A 26716-nucleotide genomic window follows, 5' to 3' on the forward strand; every position below is an offset into this window, starting at 1 on the left:
CAAAAAACAAAGATACTGAGAGGGAAATCAGAGAAACATCACCTTTCATGATAGCCACAAATAGCATAAAGTATCTTGGGGTAACTCTAACCAAGGAAGTGAAAAATCTACTTGACAAGAACTTTAGGGTTTTGAAGAAAGAAATTTAAGAGGATACCAGAAAATGGAAGAATCTCCCATGCTCTTGGATTGGGAGGATCAACATAGTTATTTATTTTTATACTAAACATTGAAAATTATTTGAGATGGCATTTCAACTCATTTTAATGTATATTTAGAAGATGATTAATGTTATTCACCAATTTCATCTATCTAAGTATCATTTGTATTGTTTTTTTTGAGACATCAGGAATGCAACACCCTTGACAGTAATTAGAAACGCTATAAAACTCAACTCAAATACACCTGAAATAGAGATAAATGTGTTCCCCAATAAGACACATGAGAATGTCATGAAATAATTGTGAATTGCCAAAAGTAGGGGTAAGGATGTACTTGTCTATACAAGAGGGTCAAGAAAAGCTCCAAGGTAACCAACAAAATAAAGAACAGTTTTCTTATACAGATGTTAGGTCCCCAAACTGAAGAGTGTTGGTGTTTCAAAAATTCAGTTTTAACCAGAAAGCTACAATTTTCTTCCAGTGAAAAATAGGGTTGAACATTATCTTTAAAAATCCCACTATAATGAGTTATTCCTTATTATAGATTTATGTCAAGATAATGAAGAGTCTATTATTGCAGGTTTTATTTCTTTGCTGTTGTCTTAGATGTATAAGTCTAGGTTCAATATATTTTGGTTTAATAGGCAATTTATGTCAATTCCAGATTTTAGTAATATTGAAAATTATTTAAACTATTTGAAAGATATAAATTTCATTTAATTTTGTCAGTATTTTAAACAGTTTTATAACTTGACCTCATGAATTATCAAAATCACACCATTAAGGAAATAGTAAATCTAAGTACTATTTTAAAATTAATCAATACAAAATGTTCAAAATCAGCTCAAAATATAATTTTAAAGAAAATTCTAGTACTGAATAATAACTACAGTATACTTGGTTAAATTAATATCATTACTACAAGCTGCAATACAAACTGTGATGAATTTATTTTGATGAATCTTCTATAGTAATCTATTAGATTATAATGTATAAGAAAATATTGAAATATTACGTTTTCTGATTCTCTTTTTAATTTCTCTAGAATTATTAAAAATAACATGAATCTTTGCAAAGGGATTTGAAACCAAATGCCCTTTCTCCCTTTATTGGTAAAACTACGCTGTTTTATTAGGAAATGTATTAATTTTTAAAATACTTAACTATGTAAAATATTCAAATATTAGTTTTCCCAAGCTTACTGTTTATAGACAAAGTTTGTGCATACTATTTTATGATAGATCATTTTTTTGAATTCTTTTTTCATTTCCTTTTTGGTGTTAACTGGTCTAGGAGATAGGTAGTCTTGTGTGATATACTTAGAAGGAATTTTATTAGGAGACTGGCTAAACTTTTTGTTACAGTATGAAAGTATGTTAGATGAGGAGTAAAGAGAACTATATTTTTCAGTAACAAATTGAGTAATTAAAAAATTGTGATATCTTTAAATAAGCAAATTTTAAGATTTGAAACCCAAATTAATAAATCAGGACTAGTCTTTCACATGTTTCTTGCAGGAGAAAATAGGGAAAACAAGCAGAGGCAAACAGAAAATTCAGAATCAGAGATATTTGTGCAATCAAATCTATCAGAAGAAAGTAGATCTGAAACACTGACTGGAAAGCTACCTATCACAAGTCACATGGGAATTAATAACCAAGATCTTCTCAAAAAGGGAACATGTGATGAAAATAAGTCACCTCTAAATTTACAGAATGGAGTGTTAAGCTGGTCCCACTTTACACTGTGTGTCTTCAGAGAATCTTAGGGAAATTGACACAGATATTTTACAGAATTGAGCACCACCAGAGTAATATAGTAGGTAGCAACTCCAGAGTTTAACATTTTGGAGTTTCTTTCTATAATAAATACCATTTCAGTAGAATATTCACCAGGCTGTTTCTGTACTACTTCTGTGAGTCTGAATAGTTGAGTTTATTTTAATTGTAAATAGGATCAAGTGTCATTTCAGAATTTACAGAGATATCTTACATTGTTGCAAATCATATTTGATATTTTTCATTGCCTTTATTTGTATGTTACAAAGTCAAGAGGCCAACATCCTCAATACTAAACTTACATGCTGCAAACTCTAATTAAGTGGATCCAAAATGGGGAGAAACTTGTTAGTAATGAAGTAATTGTGAAATAGGATAACACCAAGGAAGGATTCTGATATGACACACATCTGGAAAAGAGAGACAAAGAATACTGAAAAATACCTGACAATTATCTCCAATATAGTTATGGAGACCCCAAAGTTAAGAACACTGATACTGAGAAATACTTCACTAACTTTCCTACTTCTTACTCTCTCACGATGTGAAATATATATTATTATCATAATTATTATAATACTATGGACAACTAAATAGATTAGTCTATTCAACTCAAAAATCATAGTAAGAGAAATTGCCTATCAGATCAATAACTAGATAGAAGGTATTTAATATAGACCATGCAAATAAACCAAACTATCATAGTAAACTGAACAATTAATCTGTTTTACAGTTTTTCTTCAAAAGGAGCTCTTGAGAAAAATGTTATCAGCATGCAACCAAAGATAATAAATTTGTGGAGTTTTATATTGTTGTTGTTATTATTATTTAAAATCATTCAGTCTATATTTCTTATGAACTTTCCTGTTAGATAATGGTATTTCCTATCTTTTGTAACATATCTCTGTTATTTTGTATGCCTTATTTTTGTGAACTCAGGCATGTAACCACTTCAATAACACAAAGTAATGGTGAAAAAGCTCTATAATCAAGTGCTCTGAACTGAAAACAACTGCATCTATTCCTGAGGAATAGCCTTTTTATGTTTTAGACACAATTGTGAATAATCACAACCAAAGAAAAATGTGAGGTTACTAACATCTAGTATGGTCTAGTGTGATTATATCAAGAATATGTTCAAACCTCTTACAATTCACAGAATGTTTCCCAAAATAATCATCTGAGTCAAAACCAAAGGTTTAAGTTTTGAAAAGTAAACTGCTCTAACAACACATAATATTACTTTTCTCTTCCACTAGTTATGTGGAGTATTACTAACAAAAGTCATAAAAGTTTGTTCTTAAATGTGGCCTCATATACATCCAAAGAGGAGTCCACTTTAATAGTTGGGTTGTTCCATATGCCATAACATCCATGTTATAATTATTCTAATCATTTAGACTAATAATAAATAAATATAAATTCAAAATTCTTGTAACAATGAGTTACAAAAACCCTTTACAAATTGTTTCATTAAGCCCATGTCTATAATATTCATAACTTAAAATAATGTTTCATATTTAAGACCATAACATGCAAAGAACATAAATGTAATGTTATAGATTCTGAAAATAATTGACAATTATGCATTTTAGCTAAAGCCTAGTAGTTTATTTAACTGGAGGATACTTGTTTGGTGATATTAATTGCCTTATTGTGAACTGTAAGAAATATTTTGGCATACCTTCCACAATGGTATATAATTTTATGCAAATAGTAAAATGCTAAAGATTTCTACTGATTCCCAGTACATTTTTCTCAAAATTTATTCAGTCTATAAAAATGAATTTTAAATGCTTCTTTCTTTAAAAATTTAGTCTGTATAATTTGAGAAATAGTCTATAAACATGAAATCTATATATAATATGTTCAAAATTTACACTTTCCAGACCTCAAAACTCTTGTGGCCTCAAAACTCACAGACATCTGCCCACCTCTGCCTCCCGAGTGCTGGGAATTAAGGCATGTGCAGCCACCGCCTGGCTCATCTATATTTTTTACAAGGGGCAATTCTAATAAAGAACAGATATTTTCATTCAAACAATCTTAAAGTATGACAAAAAGTGAAAATATAAAGATAACAAATTTGGGACACAAAATGAATACAATTCAACCAATTAGGATGTCCATAGAGTAACAAGTGTTAAGTTTATAAATGGAAATCAATGCTATGAAATTAGAATTTGTTATTTATGTTGAATTTTACAATACATAATTTGGAATTCAACCACAAAAATGTAGAAAATCTACATTCTGAGTCTAAATATTTGGAGATATACATATCCAAGGACTATCACCAGAGCAATGATTTCAATTGACCTAGTAGAGAACATATAAGAAGTGAAACCTCAGAACTGTTTATTGATATATCATAGATGAAAACTAAGTGACCTTAATTAAGTAATTTAAATATTTTATAAATTTTGGTGATACATGTCATAAGACTTCTTATCAAAAATGTGAATGAGATATAGATGGACTTACACAAAATGAGACTCCAGTAATTAAGTTGCAAATTAGGAATCTTTTTCAAGTTTTCCAAAAAATAATGTCTTTTCAGTAAAAAATTCCCAGAAACAACTATTAAATATGAATATGGAGAATGTCATATTTGTGAGGTAGCAGTAAACTGAGTCTGAATTTTCATTTTAGTATATTTTTGATATGTGCTTCCCCAATGTTTAAAAATTACTTATTTTTATTATGCTAGTTCCTCTGTATATTTCTTCTTTTGAGACTTCATAAATACAGCCTCTTCAAAAGAAAATCTGAATGCTGTTTACCTTTAATCAATAAGTCTCAGTTGACAATAATCATTTCCCTCCCTAATGGAACTTTTTAAAAAGTGATTATGGGTTGACAAATTGAGGATGGGATTAAAATAATAAATATCCTAGTGATAACTAATATTCCAATGATGAGACTTTAGGAATGCTATCAAATATCATTTGATGCACAGGACTGCTTCCAAATAAAGCCACATGCCAGCCACCAAATCAATAGTGATTATATTGATAAATATTGCTCTATCTCCAAGATGGCTTTTACTCTTCCAGGGGTAAATAAATTTTACAATCTAACAAAGGTGAAGTAAAGTATGTTGGTACTTGAACATGTTCTTATATGCATACAATGAAAATTACATAGTTGTCAGGTCCAAGTGGAATCTTCATTTCCCAAATGTTATGATACTCCAAAAGTGACAGTCTTAGCTCTGCTGCAGTTGAACTATAAAAGAATTGCTGGTCAAGAGATGAAACCCTACAGATGGCATTCCTCAGAAACCCATAAAATGTATTTATTCCAGACAGAAAGGGCCTCTTCCCTTGGAAATATACATGTGGTTACAAATTGTAACAGAGACTGCACTTTTGTTTTCTGGTCACCCAGACACAAATAATCACACAGAAAGTATACTAATTAGAGCACTGTTTGATCAATGGCTCAGGTATATTTCTAGCTAGCTATTATATCTTAAATTTACCCATTTCTATTAATCTATGTTTCACAATGAGGCTGTGACCTACTGATAATGTCCTGCTGTTTTCCTCCTTCAGCAGCTACTTGCCATTTGCCTGACTCTGCCTTGTTTCTCCTTGCATTAAGTTTAGTTTTCCTGCCTAGTTCTATTATGCCCTGTCAAAGGCCAAAACAGCTTCTTTATTAACCAATGGAAATAAAAATATCCACAGCATACAGAGAGGAATCCCACATCAACATATCAAAGCCAAAAACTAACTTCCAGGTTTCTCTGGTTCCTAGTAACACATCATTGTTATGAAGACTAACACCCCCTACACTAGCTTGCTGGCACTTCTCATCTCCCCTACTATTCCTATACTATGCTAATTCACAGGCTGTTCTAGCTAACCAACCCTCCTTCCTTCTCAATAACTTATAACTTGCAATATTGTCCCAGCATTTTTGCTATTTTCTCTGCTTCAAAAAGAGAGCCCTGGCATTCAACACTGACACGCCCTGATGCTTCTGACTGTTCACTCTTTCATATCTGACTTCTACCCAACTATGTAGTGGTTACATCAGTGGTTTCTTTAAAATGTAGCACAATGGATCAACATAGTCATTTGATCTGATTTACAATTTCAGGCCAAAATAACATCGTGGTAACAATATGAGTTATTCATATCATTTTGAATCCAAAACATTTTTATTTGCCAATTTCTTTAATAGAATTATGCTTCAAACAGTTCCATGCATTATCAAGTGGCATACATCGTTCAAAACCCTAGAAATAAAAGTATAAATTAATGAGAAACAAATAAAATTGAAATTTAAACTAAAGCACTAGTATTGAATCTGAACTGTAATGTATTTCTTAATCACATCAATATCTTTACCATGAACTAAAAGAAATTGATTTTTGATAACTACTAACTGGGATTTTTTTAAATAGACATTTTCTGCCTTTCTCTAAAATGTTCCTAAATTTATCTAGAAAAAAAACATTAAGCTTCCCAATATGAATTTAAACTACACTTTTGTTACTTTTAAATCAAGATTGTGTCATTAGCAAATATACTCATTCTAAAATTATTAAATCTTCACAAAGTATCTAAGTCTTTAGGCTTCTTTTTATATGTCTGTGTTTTTTTAACTAAAAGTGGATTCTTCCTCATACTATACATTCCAGACAATCTCCCATCCCTTGATTTCTCCTAGCACCCCCACGTCCCCTTTCCTCCATACGCATTCCCCCTCCATTTCCCTTCATAAATGAACAGGCCTCCAAGAGAAAACAACCAAGTACAACAGAACAAGTTACAATAACACAGGGCAAAAGACTTCCTATTGAAGCTTGACAAGGAAACCCAATATGAACAGGCATAAAAGTCAGAGACATACTTGCTTGCACCCTTAGGATTCTCACAAAATTACCAAGTTAATAGCCATACAATAAATTCAGAGGACTTGGTGCATATGGTTTATAAATTAAAGATTTTGAGAAGTATTTTATGATGAGTCTGATTTATAGAATTCCTTCCCACTTTTTCCCCTTTTGTGATATCAGGTGAAGAAGATCCTTTGCATGATATGCTTAGTTGTGATATTTCTAATTACCAGACAACTACTTTTGAACAATGTGAAGTTATCACTGAAAAAGACCAAAAAGAATGCCAGTCTTGGACAGAAACATCTCTGAGCAAGTCACAAGGTGATGATTTCATTAAAGGGGAGAGTATTATTGATAATTGTGAGAACCCTGCTCTGAAACATGACCATTTACATTTTGCAAGACTTCTTGGGGAAGAAAATATTGAGAATAGCCAGAACCAAGTGGAAAATGCACGATCTAAGTCTATGTTTAAAAGGCCACATATATCAGAAGGAAATTCAACTGATACATTGGTGGCAGTTCCATCTACCAGAAATCAGACAAGAAACAGAAGCAGGTCACCCAAAATTGGAAAGAAAGACCGTGGATGGAAAGTAAGTTGTTTAAACTGGCAACACGATTGTTCTGTTTTATGGAAAGGTTTTACTGTAATTATGAGAGCAAGAGCAGCCAGAGGTATTTGGAAGAGTACAAAATAAACAAATGAGAAGTAGAGGGAACATAGCCAGCCTACTGGACATTGCCAGGGCTATCTGTGAGAGATGGTAGAATATCAGGGAACAGTAAATAGAAAAAACAAAATGAAAATAGCAGTAACTGAAGCCCAGAAGAGTGAGAATAGCCAGGGTGCATGTATTATCAGTAGCTGAAGGAGGAAATCTTTGGGAGACTGGTGTGGGGGCATTGAAATGTACTTGTGAGTAGGAACTAAGGTACCATGGAAGGTAGTCTGGACCTTGATATGCTGACAGAATAGCTATATGAGTGTTTGCTAGAGGTAAAGGAAATTACTACTTTGTAAGGCAGGAAATTGGCTTTACACATTCTTGTGGTGAATGGCTTTTTTCAACCTACCAGACATCTCCCCCATAGTTCAAGTTGAGTTCATTTCCAGATATTTGGGATGCCTTTTGGGGTTTGGATAATTGAAATTTCTTTTAGGCCTGACGCAAGTCACAATTAAATTCACAGAGTAAAATATTATGCATTTTTATCCCATTACCAAAGAATGACTGGAATGTGTTACAGATCATTTTGAATGTGGCATGGAGTGTTCATTAATTTTTTGACAGCCATTTTCAATGGGATTTGATGACATACCCATATATGTTTGCTTAATAATAGTCATCATTTTTGAATATATGGTCTATTTATTGCTCTCTGTTGTGGGAGTAACTTCTGCTGCCTCAACCAATAGTCGCTGAAATACGAGCCCACAGTGCAGCGGGGAACGACTACTGCTCCGTCAGCCAATAGCCACTGAAATACCAGCCCACTGGGGCGTGGTATATTTCTCTTTTAAAAAGAGAAGCAGATTCGGATCAGGCTCTCTTGGTTCCGGTTCTTGTTTCCGGTGCTTGGTTTCCGGCTCCTGCTCCCGGCTCCTGCTCCAGCAACTAGGCTCCCTTCCTGACGGTTTATGGTGTATGTAAGTTTTACCCCCCAAAATAAATAACCCCTTAAAACATAACTGGTGTGGGATTGATTCGCGGATAGCTCTCTTTTGAAGAGTCAGATGTACATCTTCAACGTGCAAAGATTGTTGCATTATACTAACCAAGAAGCTTTTACCTGTAGACAATTGTGTCTATCTGTGATGACATGTTTAATCTTGAGAAACAATTGTGAGCTGTTTAAACTAAGTTTGGGGACCATGCTATTACTTATCTACCATAGAAGAACCAAGAATGCTTATTGTTTCACAAAATTCAAAGGACACTTCCACACTGGAATTATCTGAGCCTAAACTCAGTAATGATGATGTTTAAAAAAATGTTCTAACCCTAGAACTGGTATTTCTCTCAAAATGTGAGCTGTGGATGATTATTATTATTACTATCATGTCAAGGGTGATTGAAATATTTTTTGTTGGTCATAAATATCACCTCAGCTACTTGTCACACCCGTTTATCCAAAGAGTCTGTAATGTTGGTCTGGACTCCAATTCCCAGCCTGCCAAGCACTGACTCCTCCTCAGGGAGGGTCAGGAACACTCACTCAGGAACAAGCAACACGTGGTTTTGGGTTTGCTTGTGTGCTACCTCTGACTTTCCCTCACCATGCTCTCCCAGTCACCCAAGACTGTGCCATCTATTAAATATGAGCAGAGGCAGGTGGATCTTTGTGAGTTTGAGGCCAGCCTGGCCTACAAAAGCTAGTTCCAGAACAGGTTCCAAAGCTACAGAGAAACCCTGTCTCAAAACAAACAAACAAAGAAAAAACCCACGAGCATTTAATGTGGTTTAATCTGGTCTGATTGAAGTTCTTTTTTGCCAGTGGAACAGATTGTCTTAAGATTTCTCCTAACAGTTGGAGTGTCCCACCGAAAGTGTCCATTCCCTTCTAGTGCATGCCCTCTGCCAGGCCAGATTGGCCCCAGGTAAGTTCCTCTTTTAAAGTGCATGCCCAGTAGGGTTTGGGGTGACCCATTTTCTTTTCAGGGTTTCCAATGAAGCTGTGGGCCCATGCCAGAAAACCGACCCATGCAGCAAAAGCCAGACACTTTCAGTGAGATGAATTTTGATTGATCCAGGACAGGGGACATTCAATTTTTCACAGCTCCATCTTCGGGTCAAGAATTGTCCCCGCGGACGTCCTGTGACACACTTGAGTCCCTCCGGTATGTGATGAAAATGGGTTTCTTGCAATTCCAAACTGATTCCAAATTGACCATAAGCGCCTTCTTACAAAAAATCCTTTTAAATTGTGGCTATCTCACCTAAATTAAGAATGTTCCAAAAGCCCACGTTTTTTAGATGCACGTTCTTGCCCCTCCTTCTGTCTCTTTCGCTCTCTTTCCTCATTTGGGTCCAGCGGTTTGTCCTGCCCCAACTTCCATTTCCTCTGCAGCCACTCTGCTCCCCCACTTCATTGCTGCTTGCTGCTTCCCCATCAAACCCAACTGCACCGGGATTCTGCATCAGCTGTTTCCCTGGCCTCTGCTGCCTATGCTGGGATGACTCTGGCCTCCCTCTGCTCCCGCCTTCCTTGCTGCTTGCTACTTCCCCGCCACATAATGGCACCAAGATTTTTAAGTTGGTCAGCTGACATAGTTTTCCAAATGTGTCCTATTTGTCTGTCTGTTAGAATGATGTGACCACAAAATGTTTATTTAAGTGTGTATGTTTTTGTGATGTGCTCAATTTAAACTTCTGTATGCATGTGTGCTTATGTTAAAATATGTAAAATTTATATCTCCAGATTACAACAGCTCTGCAAAAATACAAACACGTGGGTAGCCGCCATTTTAACCTGGCCGCCACCTTTTGTAAGTGCAATCACATGTGCAAGTCCACTATCTTTGGTAAGGGTAACTATATGTGCTAGTATTATACTATCATTGATAAACTGTAACTAATTAAATAAAATACACATCTAAATTTAGCTTATCTGCCCAGTTTAAAATAACAGGTATCTGGTTCTCAAGTGCCTTTATAGATCTGAGATTATGGCATTTTAACAAGAAATTCTAAAACAGACATGCAGCTTCCGCAGGAACATTTAGCTCCTCCAAGAAGACAGAAGACCTTCTGCCTCCACTCCTTGCCTCTGGGCATTGCTGGGCAAAGCAATCCACAAAGCAAAAAAAGTGGCCTTTCACCTCTCCAGCTTTCTGGATGTTTCACCCGGGAATTGATCTGATCATTCTACCAAGCCAGGTAGACTAAATCTTCCCTATACAGAAAAAGTCCTTGGGCTTCTTACACTCAACAGCTAAGGGCAAACACTGCTTCTAAGACTGGTGTTTTCCAATAACTAGAAGAGGATTTGAGATTGCCTGCATAGCTAAAAAGATGTCTCATTTGTGCCCATTTATCCCTCCCAGATCTGTCTAAGGGCATTTGACAACTTAAGGTACTGTTCTTCAACAGGTTTCACAGTCCAGGATTAACAGTTTCAGGTGTATCTTCAGAGGTTCAGAGTTCCCAATTTACTTTAATTGTATTCTAAAATGTTCATACCTTTCATCCTAAAGCAAAAACCATTTGCTATGGTGTAAATCTGTTCCAATTTTCTTACAAGGTCCTGGAAAAGTTCTGCTGCTGTATTAAAATCTGTTCTGGGGGGAAAAAATCCTAACAGTCTCCAGAGCTTTTTTCAAGCATATTTTACAGGTCACTTTTGCTGCCTGGAACAAGAGCAACTCATAAAGTGCTCACCAGATAATGCCAAGCACCTGCACCCGTTCTTGGTACTTTACCATTGATACCAACTCTCCTAGATGAAAGACACCTACCGACTAAAATCTGATTGTATTTGATACACCTGAGCCTCGCCTGTCCAACCAGAGCAATTCCTTGTTCCATTTTTTTCTGGCAGTTAATGCATAGGACCAGTAATAACAATTTTTCCCCTAGGAAACTGCCTTCTCTTCACCCTCAAAAAGCAGCTGCCTAAGGACTCCAGGATGCCAGCAAATCAGATGCCACCCCAGTCACTCTTCTCGCTGAGCATGCCAACTCTCAGCTCTCCCCTCTCCCACATCACCCATGTCTGCAGGAAGTAACCAGACTTGAGCCAACACACATTTATCCAAAGAGAGCCTAAAATGCTGGTCATAAATATCACCTCAGCTCATTGTCACACCCCTATATCCAAAGAGTCTGGAATGTTGGTCTGAACTCTAATTCCCAGCCTGCCAAGCACTTGGACTCCAACTCCCATTTTGCCAAGCACTGACCCCTCCTGGGAGAGGGTCAGCACCACTACCACAGGGTATTTAGGGTCACACTGTAAAAAGGAACACATGGGTTTGCATGTGTGCTCATTCTGCCTTTCCCTCGCCATGCTCTCCCAGCCACCCGGGAATGTGCTGTCTATTAAACACGGGCATGTAATGTGACTTAATCTGGTCTGATTGGAGTTCTTTTGTGTCAGTGGAGTGGCTCATCTTAAGATTTTTCCTAAAAGTTTTCATCATGAAAATGGTATTAAGTTTGAATCTAATAGATTCAAACCTAATCTAAGGATGCCTTAGGTTCTTCAGCATATGCTGCTATATACTATATTATTTCCAGTGTATTGATTTGGTACTATAGGCAATTAATGTCAATTCAAAAAAATCATTAAAACTTAAATACATATGGAAGATACAATTGTCTTTTCTGAACATGCCTTCAACTTTATTAGCATTTTTCTAAAATGTTAATGAGTTGTATTGCTGAAGGTATATCTTTTGTCTTTTCTAGGACTTAAATAGTCATTAAAACTGAAAAAATTCTGATGACTATCTGTCTTAAGTAGATTATTGCTGAAACACTATGACCAAAAGTAAATATGGGTGAATGGGATCATTTCATTCTATAAAATACATCTTTATGTTTACTACATACATTCTAATATGTTTATCACTGGTTATAAACCACTTTCCCCTTCTTTCTCTTCCATAATGAAACTTGAAAAGGATAATGATTTCTGAAATACATTATATTAAGTTAATTATAAGAGCTTTAAGTGTTAATTCATTAGAACAAAATGTGTGTTATAAATAGTTATCATGAAAAAGTATATTCAAGTGATTTTAATTCTATATAAACTTCACTTCATTTTTCATTACCTACAGTAGTTATATAATAATAAGATCATACATTTTCTCAAAATAATGCTAGAGAGTAGCCTAGAAGCAATTCCCGTGAATAATGAAAATTACTTTATAATATAAGTGAAATTGCAAAACAAGTACTTAATCTTACCTAGGGTATACATTGCTTGACCATATTAGTATCTTGACTCTGAGATACAAGAAAGTGGCATTTGACCTGCCTTAAACAATAGAATATCACAAAGATTCCCCTTATATTCTTCCTATTTTGTCTGTTTCACCAAGGATGTGGTTAATAATTTTGGCATTAGATTTTATAACTATGTATCTCTTAGTCCCAAAATACTGGAAAAGGCTGCCAGCTATCTTTCCCTGGCATGGCTTAGGCCCAAGAATTTTTGAACAATATCTCTGTTCATCACTTTGCAGAGGACCTAGTGATTCTCAAACTAGCACGGCTCAGCTCAGACTTGATTTCCAACAAGTGAAACACTGAACAATTGTCATTCACCATTTTCCCTATCTATGAGCCAGAGAATAGTTCTATGACACTTGCCTTAGGTTCCCATGATGGCCTGTGTAGGAAAGAAACTTTTTTGTCTCTAGAAATACCTAGTGTTGAATCAGCAAGAGTCTGCTTTTGCAAAAAACGTTTTACAATTTTAAAATTTTTCTGAGAATTTCATGTGTGGGTATACTTGTATTTACATCATTCTTGCCTATCACTCTCTTCTAAAACTCCAACCATATATGCCCGACTCCTTACTATATATCAGCGAATTACAGAGTAAATATATTGTTGCTCATATGGACATGTATATATGGTCAGATACTTTGGATTGTGGATTGAATGACCTATGGCACACTTCTCATTCCGGGAAGAAATTAATTATCCATACTCTCACAGCATCAATTGACTGCCTGTAGCTCTTCATTTAGGAGTGGTACCTTATAAGGTTTACTCTATCACCATTGGTATGTGGTCTGGTAAGAACATTATGCTTCTTGTTTAAGCAACCATATTGAAAATGGCTTCTTAAAACTATTCCAATAAAATACTGAAAGCAAAGATTTTCTGAACATCTTTAAAGTATGTAGAATCCAAGTTTCCTATTTCATTGCACTTCAAATCTGTACAGTGATGAGTGCAGGCTTAACTGTTTTATAAGTCTATTTTATTTCCTTTTTTTTTTTTTTACTTTGATTCTCCCCTGATTTTCTGCTAGTACAGCTACCACAAGGGCTCTTCTCTCTTCTCTCATACTTCCTTACAAATGTTTTGGTACTTAGTGTATTGTGCAAATTTTCTGAGACACACTGCTCATCTTGAGCTCCATCTACAAATCTCTTAACTGTACTCATTTCATACTAGAAGTATCCCCAATTGGCAATAAGCCTATCAGAATAATTTTACCCTTTTTTATTTTTTTATTTTATTTATTTTAATTTTTTTAATTCATAAAAGTTTATTAATTTATAAAAGTTTCCATTTCCGCCCCTCCTCCCAACACCCTCCCACTCCCCTCTCCCCCTCCTCCTCCCTCTCCATCCCTAAGAGCAGTCAGGGTTTCCTGCCCTGTGGGAAGGTCAAGTTCCTCCCCCCTCCCTCCAGGTACAGGAAGGTGAGCATCCAAACAGACTAGATCCCAAAAATCTAGTATATGCAAAGGAAACAAGCCCCAGTGTCATTGTCAATGGCTTCTCAGAAAGACCCTGTGCTAGCCACATTCAGAGAATCCGGCCTCATTCAGAGAATCTGGTTGGATCACGTGCTTTTTCAGTCCCAGTCCAACTGGCCTTGGTGTACTCTCATTAGATCAGTCCCCTTGTATCAGTGGGTGAACGCACTCCTCACGGTCCTGCCTTTCTTGTTCATGTTCTCCCTCCTCCTGCTCCTCATTTAGACCTTGGGTGCTCAGTCTAGTGCTCCAGTGTGGGTCTCTGTCTCAATCTCCATCCATCAACGGGTGAAGGTTCCCTCTGATCTTGCCTTCTTTGCTCACGTTCTCTTTCCTTCTGCTTCTCGTTTGGACCTAGGGAGTTAAGTCCAGTGTTCCAATGTGGGTCTCTGTCTCTATCTCCATCCATCGCCAGATGAAGGTCCTATGGTGATATGCAAAATATTCATCAGTATGGTTATGGGCCAAGGCCGGTTCAGGCACCCTCTCCTCTGTCCAGAGAACAATCTGGGGATCTCTCCTTGGACCTGGGATCCCCTCTATAATTAAGTCTCTTGTAAACCCTAAAATGACTCCCTTAGTTAAGATATATACTTCCCTGCTCCCATATCCATCCTTCCTTCTCCCCCCCCATTCCAATCCCCCAAGCTTTCCCCATTCCTCCCCTACTCCCTTCTCTCTACTGACAACCATGGTTTTCTTCTATCACTCATCTTATTGGATACCTGCCTCCTCATTTTTCCTTAGTTAATGTCTGGAAACTAGACTACGTCTTGATTGAGCATCCTCTTCCATTTTTATGGTATTTGAAGCAAAATTTCAAAGCACTCTTATATGTTGCCTCTCTATTTTGTCGTTTCTTTCTGATATTTTCCTATTTCATGGTCACAGGTACAGACAATCATTTGTTACACGTGCCTAGTGGTACTTTTTAAGAGTCTACGTATCCTGTTTTTATTATTAAAAATATGGCAGATAGTGAATTAAGACAATACCAATATTGGACAGTAACACTTCACTCAAATAGTCCCAGTCAAAGTAGAGAGGTGATTGTTACTTGTACAATACAAGCTTGACTGCCTGAATCACTATTACTTGCAATTTTTTCCACAGAATATATGGAAAATAACCAGAGGCAAATAGAATATTCATAATCTGAATCAATATTTAAAACACCATGTGTTTCAAAAGAAGATGAACCTGAGATATTTATGGTATATAATAGATCTCAGAAATGAACAAGGAGTATCCCAGGACTTCTGAAGACCAACAGTTGGATTAAATGTAGATAACCTTTAATTTTTCTGAATTCAATACTTTGGAAATTTATGTATAATATATTACCCAAGTCTTTTGAAAATCTTGAAGTAAATAAGGTTCTGATATTTACTAATAAATAGAAACACAAACATTTACTCAACATTTAAGATTGTAGTTGCAAACTATAAGACACTTAAAGGCTTTTCCAACAAGAATGTTACCAAAAACACTATAAACATTAGTGGTTCTCTTGCAGTGAACCGTGATTGTTTTGTCTTTTCTTGATTATGAATTAATTACAGACTGTCTGCTGTTGTAATTAGTAATAGCAATAGTGCTAGTAAACTGTTTTAAGTTAGTAAGAGAGAATCCTGGTGAAATTTTGATATGCTCTTATGTTGCTGATTGCAAATGATATAACATTTTTGTGTGTATTTTACCTTTTGAGAAGTCAAACAAAAGAAAATTTTTATCAGCAAATGAATTTTGCATAATTCTGTTCTCCTCAGAGACATATGTTAACATCTGTAAAACAATTTGGTTGTGATAATGGCTATCTCTGGTTATGTTAATTCTGTCCAGTGTAACAGGGCAAAGAATGATGCCAATCACTTTTTAAATACAAAGAATGCCACCCAGTACATTTACTTTGCCTTCAAAAGTTGGTTTTTAATTAATTTTTTTATTATTATTAATTTATAAAACTTTCCACTTCCTCCCCTCCTCCCAATACCCACCCACTCCCCACACTCCTTCTCCTCCTCCCTCTCCAGTCCTAAGGGCAGTCAGGGTTTCCTGCCCTATGGGAAGTTCAAGTTCCTCCCCTCTCCCTCCAGGTCTAGGAAGGTGAGCATCCAAACAGACTGGGATCCCAAAAAGCCAGTACATGCAGATGAAACAGGTTACAGTGCCATTATCAATGGCTTCTCAGACAGCCCCATGTCAGCCACATTCAGAGAATCCAGTTTGATCACATGCTCATTCAGTCCCAGTCGAGCTGGCCTTGGTGAGCTCTCATTAGATCAGTCCCCTTTTATCAGTGGGTGAACACACCTCTTGCGGTCCTGACTTCCTTGTTCATGTTCTCCCTCCTTCTGCTCCTCATTTGGACCTTGGGGGCTCAGTTCAGTGCTCTAATGTGGGTCTCTGTCTCAATTTCCATCTATAGTCGGGTGAAGGTTCCCTCTGATCCTTCCTTGCTCACATTCTCCCTCCTGCTTCTCATTTGGACCTAGGGAGTTAAGTCCAGTGTTCCAATGTGGGTCTCTGTCTCTATCTCCATCCATCACCAGATGAAGGTTCTATGGTGATATGCAAAGTATTCATCAGTATGGTTATGGGCCAAGGCCAGTTCAGGCACCCTCTCCTCTGCTGTCCAGGGAACAATCTGGGGACCTCTCCTTGGACCTGGGAACCCCTCTATAATCAAGTCTCTTAAAAACCCTAAAATGGCTCCCTTAGTTAAGATATATACTTCCCTGCTCCTATATCCATCCTTCCTCCTTCCCCGCCATCCCATTTCCCCAAGCTATCCCCCATCCTCCCCTTCTCCCTTCTCTCTAACCATTTCCCCTTACTTCCACCCCACACCACCCGTGCACCCAAGTTTGTCTGGCAATCTTGTTTTCTTCCAATATCCAGGAGGATAACTATATGATTTTCTTCAAGTTCACCTTCTTATTTAGCTTCTCTAGGATCACAAATTGTAGGCTCAAAGGCTTTAATTATGTCTAGAATCCATTTATGAGTGAGTACATACCATATTCCTCGTTTTGGGTCTGGGTTACCTCACTCAGTAAAGCGTTTTCTATTTCCATCCATTTGCATACAAAATTCAAGATGTCATTGTTTTTTACCGCTGAGTAAACCACTAATGTGTATATGTTCCACACCATCTTTAACCATTCTTCTATTGAGGGGCATCTAGGTTGTTTTCAGGTTCTGGCTATTACAAATAGTGCTGCTATGAACATAGTTGAACAAATGCTTTTGTAGTATGTTAGGGTATCTTTTGGGTATATTCCCAAGAGTGGAATTGCTGGGTCCTGAGGGAGGTTGACTCCCAGTTTCCTGAGAAACCGCCACACTGATTTCCACAGTGGCTGAAAAAGTTTGCATTCCCACCAACAATGGATGAGTGTTTCCCTTTCTCCACATACTCTCCAGCATAGGCTATCATTGGTGTTTTTGATTTTAGCTATTTTGACAGTTGTAACATGGTATCTCAAAGTTGTTTTGAGTTGCGTTTCCCTGATCAGTAAGGAGGTTGACCATGACCTAAAGTGTCTTTTGACCAATCGAAGTTCTTCTGTTGAGAATTCTCTGTTCAGTTCAGTACCCCATTTTTTATTTTTTTTATTTTTTTTTGAAAGTAAATTTTATTAAATTATAAAAGTTTCCATTTCTGCCCCTCTTCCCAACACCCTCCCACTCCCCCCACTCCCTCTCCTCCTCCCTCTTCATCACTTAGGGCAGTCAGGGTTTCCTGCCCTGTGGGAAGTTCAAGTTCCTCCCCCCTCCCTCCAGGTCCAGGAAGGTGAGTATCCAAACAGACTGGATCCCCAAAATCCAGTATATGCAGAGGAAACAGGTCCCAGTATCATAGTCAATGGCTTTTCAGAAAGACTTCGGGCCAGCCACATTCAGAGAATCCGGCCAAATTCCGAGAATCTGGTTAGATCACGTCCTCGTTCAGTCCCAGTCCAACTGGCCTTGGTAAACTCTCATTAGATCCGTTCCCTTGTATCAGTGGGTGATAGCATCCCTCGCAGTCCTGATTTCGTTTTTCATGTTTGTCCTCCTTCTGCTCCTCATTTGAACCTTGGGGGGCTCAGTCCGGTGCTCCAATGTGGGTCTCCGTCTGTATCGCCGTCCTTCGCCAGATGAAGGATCTATGGTGATAAGCAAAATATACATCAGTATGGTTATGGGCCACGGCCCATTCAGGCACCCTCTCCTCTGTCCAGAGAACAATCTGGGGGATCACTGCTTGGACCGGGGATCCCATATATAATCAAGTCTCCTGTAAACCCTAAAATGACTCCCTTAGTTGAAATATATTCTTCCCTGATCCCATATTCATCCTTCCTCCCTGCCCCCCCATCCCAGGCCACCGAGCTTTCCCCATTCCTCCCCTACTCCCTTCTCTCTAATCCTCTCCCCTTCCATCAACCCTCCCACACCCCATGCACCCTAGGTTACCTGGGACTCTTGTCTATTTCCTACCTCCTGGCGGATAGCTAAATAATCTTCATCAGGTTCATCTTCTTATTTAGCTTCTCTAGGATCACGAATAATAGGCTCAAAGACCTTTAATTATGGTTAGAATCCACTTATGAGTGAATACATACCGTTTTCCTCTTTTTGGGTCTGGCTTACCTCACTCAGTAAAGCATTTTCTATTTCCATCCATTTGCATGCAAAATTCAAGATGTCTTTGTTTTTTACCGCCGAGTAAAACTCTAATGTGTATATGTTCCACACCTTTTTTAACCATTCTTCTATTGAGGGGCACCTAGGCTGTTTCCAGGTTCTGGCTATTACAAATAGTGCTGCTATGAACGTAGTAGAACAAATGCTTTTGTAGTATGTTAGGGAATCTCTAGGGTATATTCCCAAGAGTGGAATTGCTGGATCCTGAGGGAGGTTGACTCCCAGTTTCCTGAGAAACCGCCACACTGATTTCCACAGTGGCTGCACGAGTTTGCATTACCACCAACAATGGATGAGTGTTCCCCTCACCCCACATCCTCTCCAGCATAGGCTATCGTTGGTGTTTTTGACTTTAGCTATTCTGACAGGTGTAAGATGGTATCTCAAAGTGGTTTTGATTTGCATTTCCCTGATCGCTAAGGAGGTTGAGCATGACCTTAAGTGTCTTCTGGCCATTCGAAGTTCATCTGTTGTGAATTCTCTGTTAAGTTCAGTACCCCAGTTTTTAATTGGGTTAATTAGAGTTTTAGTGTCTAGTTTCTTGAGTTGTTTGTATATTTTGTCTGATGAGGGGTTGGTGAAGATCTTCTCCCAGTCAGAAGGCAGCCTTTTTTCCTACTGACAGTGTCCTTTGCTTTACAGAAGCTTCTCAGTTTCAGTAGAACCCATTTTTTCATTGTTTCTCTTATTGTCTGTGCTACTGGGGTCCTACTTAGGAAGAGGCCTCCTGTGCCTATATCTTGTAGACTACTTCCCACTTTCTCTTCTATCAGGTTCAAAGTGGACGGATTAATGTTGATGTCTTTAATCCATTTGGACTTGATTTTTGTGCATGGTGATAGATATGGATCTACTTTCATTTTTTTACAGGTTGACATCCAGTTATGCCAGCACCATTTCTTAAAGATGCTTTCCTACTTCCATTGTATACCTTTAGCTCCCTTGTCGAAAATTAGGTGTTCATAAGGTTGTGGGTTAATATCTGGGTCTTCTATTCAATTCCATAGGTCGACTTCTCAGTTCTTATACCAATACCAAGCTGTTTTCAATGCTGTAGCTCTATAATAGAGTTTGAAGTCAGGGATGGTAATGCCTCCAGAAGTTCTTTTATTGTATAAGATTGTTTTGGCTATCCTGGGATTTTTGTTTTGCCATATAAACTTGATTATTGTTCTCTCAAGGTCTGTGAAGAAGTTTGATGGGATTTTGATGGGGATTGCATTGAATCTATAGATTGCTTTTGGTAGAATTGCCATTTTTCCTATGTTGATTCTCCCAATCCAAGAGCAGCGGAGGTCTTTCCATTTTCTGGTATCCTCCTCAATTTCTTTCTTCAAAGACTTAAAGTTTTTGTCAAATAGGTCTTTCACTTCCTTGGTTAGAGTAACCCCAAGATATTTTATGCTATTTGTGGCTATCATGAAAGGTGATGTTTCTCTGATTTCCCTCTCTGCTTCTTTATCCTTTGTGTATAGGAGGGCCACTGATTTTTTGGAGTTGATCTTGTATCCTGCCACGTTACTAAAGGTGTTTATCAGCTGTAGGAGTTCTTTGGTAGAGTTTTTGTGGTCACTTATGTAAACTATCATATCGTCAGCAAATAACGAAAGTTTAACTTCATTCTTTCCAATACGAATCCCCTTGATCTCCTTATGTTGTCTTATTGCTATTGCTAGAACTTCAAGCACTATATTGAAGAGGTATGGAGAGAGTGGACAGCCTTGTCGCATTCCTGATTTTAGTGGAAAGGCTTTGAGTTTCTCTCCATTCAGTTTGATGTTAGCTGTCGGCTTGCTGTATATTGCTTTTATTATATTTAGGTATGATCCTTGTATCCCCAGTCTCTCCAACACCTTTATCATAAATGGGTGTTGAATTTTGTCAAATGCATTTTCAGCATCTTGTGAGATGATCATATGGTTTTTTTCTTTCAGTTTATTTATATGATGGATTACATTGATAGATTTGCGTATGTTGAACCAGCCCTGCATCTCTGGAATGAAGCTGACTTGATCATAATGGATAATTTTTCTAATGTGTTCTTGGATTCGGTTTGCCAGTATTTTATTGAGAATTTTCGCGTCGATGTTCATGAGTGAGATTGGCCTGTAATTCTCTTTCTTGGTTGTGTCTTTGTGTGGTTTTGGTATTAGGGTAACTGTAGCTTCATAAAAGGAGTTAGACAATGACTCTTCTGTTTCTACTCTGTGGAATACGTTAAGGGGTATAGGTATTAGCTCTTCCTGGAAGTTCTGGTAGAATTCTGCATTGAAACCATCTGGTCCTGGGCTTTTTTTGGTAGGGAGATTTTTGATAACAGCTTCAAATTCTTCGCGACTAACAGGTCTATTTAGATTGTTCACCTGTTCTTGGTTCAACTTTGGTATATGGTACTTATCTAAAAAAATGTCCATTTCTTTTACATTTTCCAACTTTGTGGCATATAAGCTTTCATAGTAAGATCTAATGATTCTCTGAATTTCCTCTGTGTCTGTGGTTATGTCCCCCTTTTCGTTTCTGATCTTATTAATTTGCATGTTCTCTCTCTGCTGTTTGATTAATTTGGATAGGGGTTTGTCAATCTTGTTGATTTTCTCCAAGAACCAGCTTTTTGATTCATTGATTCTTTAGATTGTTTTCTCTGTTTCTATTTTGTTGATTTCAGCCCTCAGTTTGATTATTTCCAGTCTTCTAGACCTCCTGGGTGAATCAGCTTCTTTTTTTTCTAAATCTTTCAAGTGTGCTGTTAAGTCTCCAATGTGTGCTTTCTCCCTTTTCTTTAATTGGGCACTTAGTGCTATGAACTTTCCTCTTAGCACTGCTTTCATAGTGTCCCATAGGTTTGAGTATGTTGTGTCTTTGTTTTCAATAAATTCAAGGAAGAGTTTAATTTCTTTCTTTATTTCTTCCTTAACCCAGGGGTGATTTAGTAGTTGACTGTTCAGCTTCCATGAGTTTGTTGGCTTCCTGGGGGAAACATTGTTGTTGAATTCTCATTTTAGTCCATGGTAATCTGACAAGACACAGGTAGTTACTAATATTTTTTTTGTATCTGTGGAAGTTTGCTTTGTTACCGAGTATGTGGTCAATTTTCGAGAAGGTTCCATGTGCTGCAGAGAAAAAGGTATATTCTTTCCTATTTGGGTGGAGTGTTCTATAGATGTCTGTTAAGTCCATTTGATTCAATACCTCCAATAAATCTCTCAATTCTCTGTTTGGTTTCTGTCTGATTGACCTGTCCATTGGTGAGAGAGGAGTGTTGAAGTCTCCTACTATTAACGTGTGTGGTTTGATGACTGCCTTGAGTTCTAGAAGAGTTTCTTTTACATATGTGGGTGCCTTTATATTAGGAGCATAGATATTCAGAATTGAGACTTCCTCCTAATGAATTGTTCCAGTTATGAGTATGAAATGTCCATCTCCATTTCTTCTGATTGATTTTAGTTTGAAGTCGATTTTGTTAGATATTAGAATGGGCACACCTGCTTGTTTCTTAGGTCCATTTGCTTGGAAAACCTTTTCCCAAACCCTTACTCTGAGTAGGTGTCTGTCTTTGTGGTTGAGGTGTGTTTCTTGTAGACAGCAGAATGTTGGATCCTGTTTTCGTATCCAATCTCTAAGTCTGTGCCTCTTTATAGGTGAATTGAGTCCATTGATATTAAGTGATATTAATGACCAGTGGTTGTTGACTCCGGTCATTTTTTTTTTTTAGGTAGTAGAGTGTATGTGTTTTTCTTCTTTGATTTGTGCTTGTGAATGGTCGCTAGATGTTCGAGTTATTGTAGGCCGTGTTGGGAATGTTGGATTCCTTCGGTAGTGATTTTCCTTCTAATACTCTCTGTAAGGCTGGATTAGTAGCTACGTATTGTTTAAATTTGTTTTTATCCTGGCATATTTTGTTTTCTCCGTTGATAGTGAACAATAGCTTGGCTGGGTATAGTAGTCTGGGTTTGAATCCATGGTCTCTTAGCTTCTGTAGTACCTCTATCCAGGATCTTCTGGCTTTCATGGCTTCCATAGAGAAATCCTGTGTAAGCCTGATAGGTTTACCTTTATAAGTTACTTGACCTTTTTCCTTTGCAGCTCTTAAATTTTTTTCTTTAATATGTGTGTTTTGTTTTTTGATTATTATATGGTGAGGGGATGTTTTTTTCTGATCCAGTCTATTCGGTGTTCTGTATGCTTCTTGAACCTTCATAGGAATATCGTTCTTTAGGTTGGGAAAGTTTTCTTCTATAATTTTGTTGAATATATTTTCTGGGCCTTTGATCTGCAGTTCTTCTCCTTCTTCAATCCCTATTATTCTTAGATTCAGTTTTTTTATTGTGTCTCAGATTTCCTGAATGTTTTGTGAAGAGAATTTGTTGGATTTGCCGTTTTCTTTGACCAGAGCATTTATTTTCTCTATGGTATCTTCAGATTCTGAGATTCGTTCTTCTATCTCTTGTATTCTATTGGTTATGCTTGATTCTGTAGTTTCCGTTCGTTTACCTAGGTTTTCCATATCCAGCTGGTTCTCGGTTTGTGTTTTCTTCATTGCCTCCATTTCTGTTTTCAATTCTTGCACTGTTTCCTTTACTTGTTTGATTGTTTTTTCTTGGTTTCTCAGGGTCTCATTCACGGATTTATTTATTTCTTCAAACTTTTTGTTATATTTCTCATCTATTTCTATACTCATTTCTTCAAACTTTTTGTTATATTTCTCATCCAATTCTTTAAGGGAGTTATTCATATCCTGCTTAAGGAACTCTATTGTTTTCATAATGGCCCTTTTTTCTGCTTCTTCTGGGTTAAGGTGTTCAAGTCCTTCTGTTGTAGGGTCCTTGGGATCTGGTGTTTTCATGTTGTTTTTCAGATTGTTGTATGAGGTCTTGCCTTGGCGTCTGCCCATCTCTTACTTCAAATGTTCTCTATTGGAACTTCTGTTACCGGGTCAGGTTCCCTTCTTGGGCAGGGACTTCACTGACAGAATGCCCACCTTTCCTCAGGCAGGCTATTGAAGCTCAGGCACTCCCACTTTCCAGGATGTGCTTACAATGCAGGCTCAGCTTGCAAGGCAGCTGAGCTGGGGAAAATTTTATGGCCCCAGGGGGGAGGGAGAAATATAGGAATTCGTACCTGGATGGGAGCTGGGATGGCAGGCGGGAGGGGGTAGCCAGCACTGCAGGGCGACCTAGGCGACTGTGGGGTTGGGGAACACCCAAGCTCCTCCTCACCGGGACCCTGCCATGGCCCGAAGCAAACTCACCCCACCGATGGTCCTCTGCTAGAAGTCAGGGCCCCTGCTGGATGGGAGCTGGGATGGCAGGTGGGAGGGGGTAGCCAGCACTGCAGGGCGACCTGGGCGTCTATGGGGTCGGGGAACGCCCAAGCTCCTCCTTGCCGGGACCCTGCCACGGCCCGAAGCGTACCCCATTTTTTAATTGGGTTAATTAGAGTTTTAGTGTCTAGTTTTTTGAGTTCTTTATATATTTTGGAGATCAGACCTTTGTGTGATGAGGGGTTGGTGAAGATCTTCTCCCAGTCGAAAGGTAGCCTTTTTGTCTTACTGACAGTGTCCTTTACTTTACAGAAGCTTCTCAGTTTCAAGAGGTTCCATTTATTCATTGATTCTCTTATTGTCTGTGCTACTGGGCTTCTACTTAGGAAGTGGTCTCCTGTGCCTATGTCTTGTAGACTACTTCCCAATTTCTCTTCTATCAGGTTCAAAGTGGTCAGATTAATGTTGATGTCTTTAATCCATTTGGACTTGAGTTTTGTGCATGGTGATAGATATGGATCTACTTTCATTCTTCTACAGGTTGACATCCAGCTATGCCAGCACCATTTGTTAAAGATCTATCCCTATTCCATTGTATACCTTTAGCTCCCTTGTCGAAAATCAAGTGTTCATAGGTTTGTGGGTTACTATCTGGGTCTTCTATTCGATTCCATAGGTCGACTTTTCTATTTTTATGCCAATACCAAGTTGTTTTCAATACTGTTGCTCTGTAATAGAGTTTGACTTCAGGGATGGTAATGCCTCCAGAAGTTCCTTTATTATATAAGATTGTTTTGGCTATCCTGGGTTTTTTGTTTTTCCATATAAAGTTGATTATTGTTCCCTCAAGGGCTGTGAAGAAATTTGATGGGATTTTGATGGGGATTGCATTGAATCTATAGATTGTTTTTGGTAGAATTGCCATTTTTACTATGTTGATTCTTCCAATCCAAGAGCAAGGGAGATCTTTCCATTTTCTGGTATCCTCCTCAATGTCTTTCTTCAAAGACTTAAAGTTCTTGTCAAATAGGTCATTCACTTCACTGATTAGAGTTATCCTGAGATATTTTATGCTATTTATGGCTATTGTGAAAGGTGAAGTTTCTCTGATTTCCCTCCCTGCTTCTTTATCCTTTGGATATTGGAAGACAACTGATTTTGGGGGGTTGATCTTGTACCCTGCCACATTACTAAAGGTGTTTATCAGTTGTAGGAGTTCTTTAGTAGGGTTTTTGGGGTCACATATGTACATCATCATATCATCTGCAAATAATGAGAGTTTAACTTCTTCCTTTCCAATTCGAATTTCCTTGGTCCTCTTATGTTGTCTTATTGCTATTGCTAGAACTTCAAGCACTATATTGAAGAGGTATGGTGAGAGTGGACAGCCTTGTCATGGTCTTGATTTTAGTGGAATGGCTTTGAGTTTCTCTCCATTCAATTTGATGTTAGCTGTCGGCTTGTTGTAAATAGCTTTTATTATATTTAGGTAAGATCCTTGGATCCCCAATCTCTCCAACACCTTTATCATAAAGGGGTGTTGAATTTTGTCAAATGCTTTTTCAGCATCTTGTGAGATGATCATATGGTTTTTTTCTTTAAGTTTATTTATATGATGGATTACATTGGTAGATTTGCGTATGTTGAACCAGCCCTGCATCTCTGGGATGAAGCCCACTTGATCATAATGGATAATTTTTCTAATGTGTTCTTGGATTCGGTTTGCCAGTATTTTGTTGGGGATTTTTTCGTCGATGTTCATGAGTGAGATTGGCCTGTAATTCTCTTTCTTGGTTGTGTCTTTGTGTGGTTTTGGTTTCAGGGTAACTGTAGCTTCATAAAAAGAGTTTGGCAATGACTCTCCTGTTTCTATATTGTGAAATACATTAAGGAGTGTAGGTATTAGCTCTTCTTGAAAGTTCTGGTAGAATTCTCTATTGAAACCATCTGGTCCTGGGCTTTTTTTCGGTAGGGAGGTTTTTGAAAACAACTTTTATTTCTTCGCTACTAACAGATCTATTTAGATTTTTCACCTGGTCTTGATTTAGCTTTGGTAAATGGTACTTATCTAAAAACAAGTTCATTTCTTGTACATTTTCCAACTTTTGGGCATATAGGCTTTTGTAGTAAGATCTAATGATTCTCTGAATTTCCTCTGTGTCTGTGGTTATGTCCCCCTTTTCATTTCTGATCTCATTAATTTGCATGTTCTCTCTCTGCCATTTGATTAGTTTGTCTAGGAGTTTGTCAATCTTGTTGATTTTCTCCAAGAACCAGCTTTTTTTTTTCATTGATTCGTTGGATTGTTTTCTGTGTTTCTGTCTTGTTGATTTCAGCCCTCAGTTTGATTATTTCCATTCTTTTACTCCTCCTAGGTGAGTCTGCTTCTTTTTTTTCCAGAACTTTCAGGTATGCTTTTAAGTTTCCAATGTGTGCTTTCTTTGTTTTCTTTAATTGGCCCCTTAGTGCTATGAACTTTTCTCTTAGCATTGCTTTCATTGCGTCCCATAGTTTTGAGTATGTTGTGTCT

At 37.6% G+C, this 26716-nt stretch overlaps 1 pseudogene; it reads left to right on the plus strand.

The window, feature by feature from the left end:
• Positions 1–489: 489 nt before the first annotated feature.
• LOC146889104 (uncharacterized) overlaps positions 490–26716 on the plus strand; it is an 87151-nt pseudogene continuing 60924 nt past the window's right edge.

This window comes from Myodes glareolus, chromosome X (assembly GCF_982192425.1).
Source record: "Myodes glareolus chromosome X, mMyoGla1.1, whole genome shotgun sequence".
NCBI lineage: Eukaryota > Metazoa > Chordata > Mammalia > Rodentia > Cricetidae > Myodes > Myodes glareolus.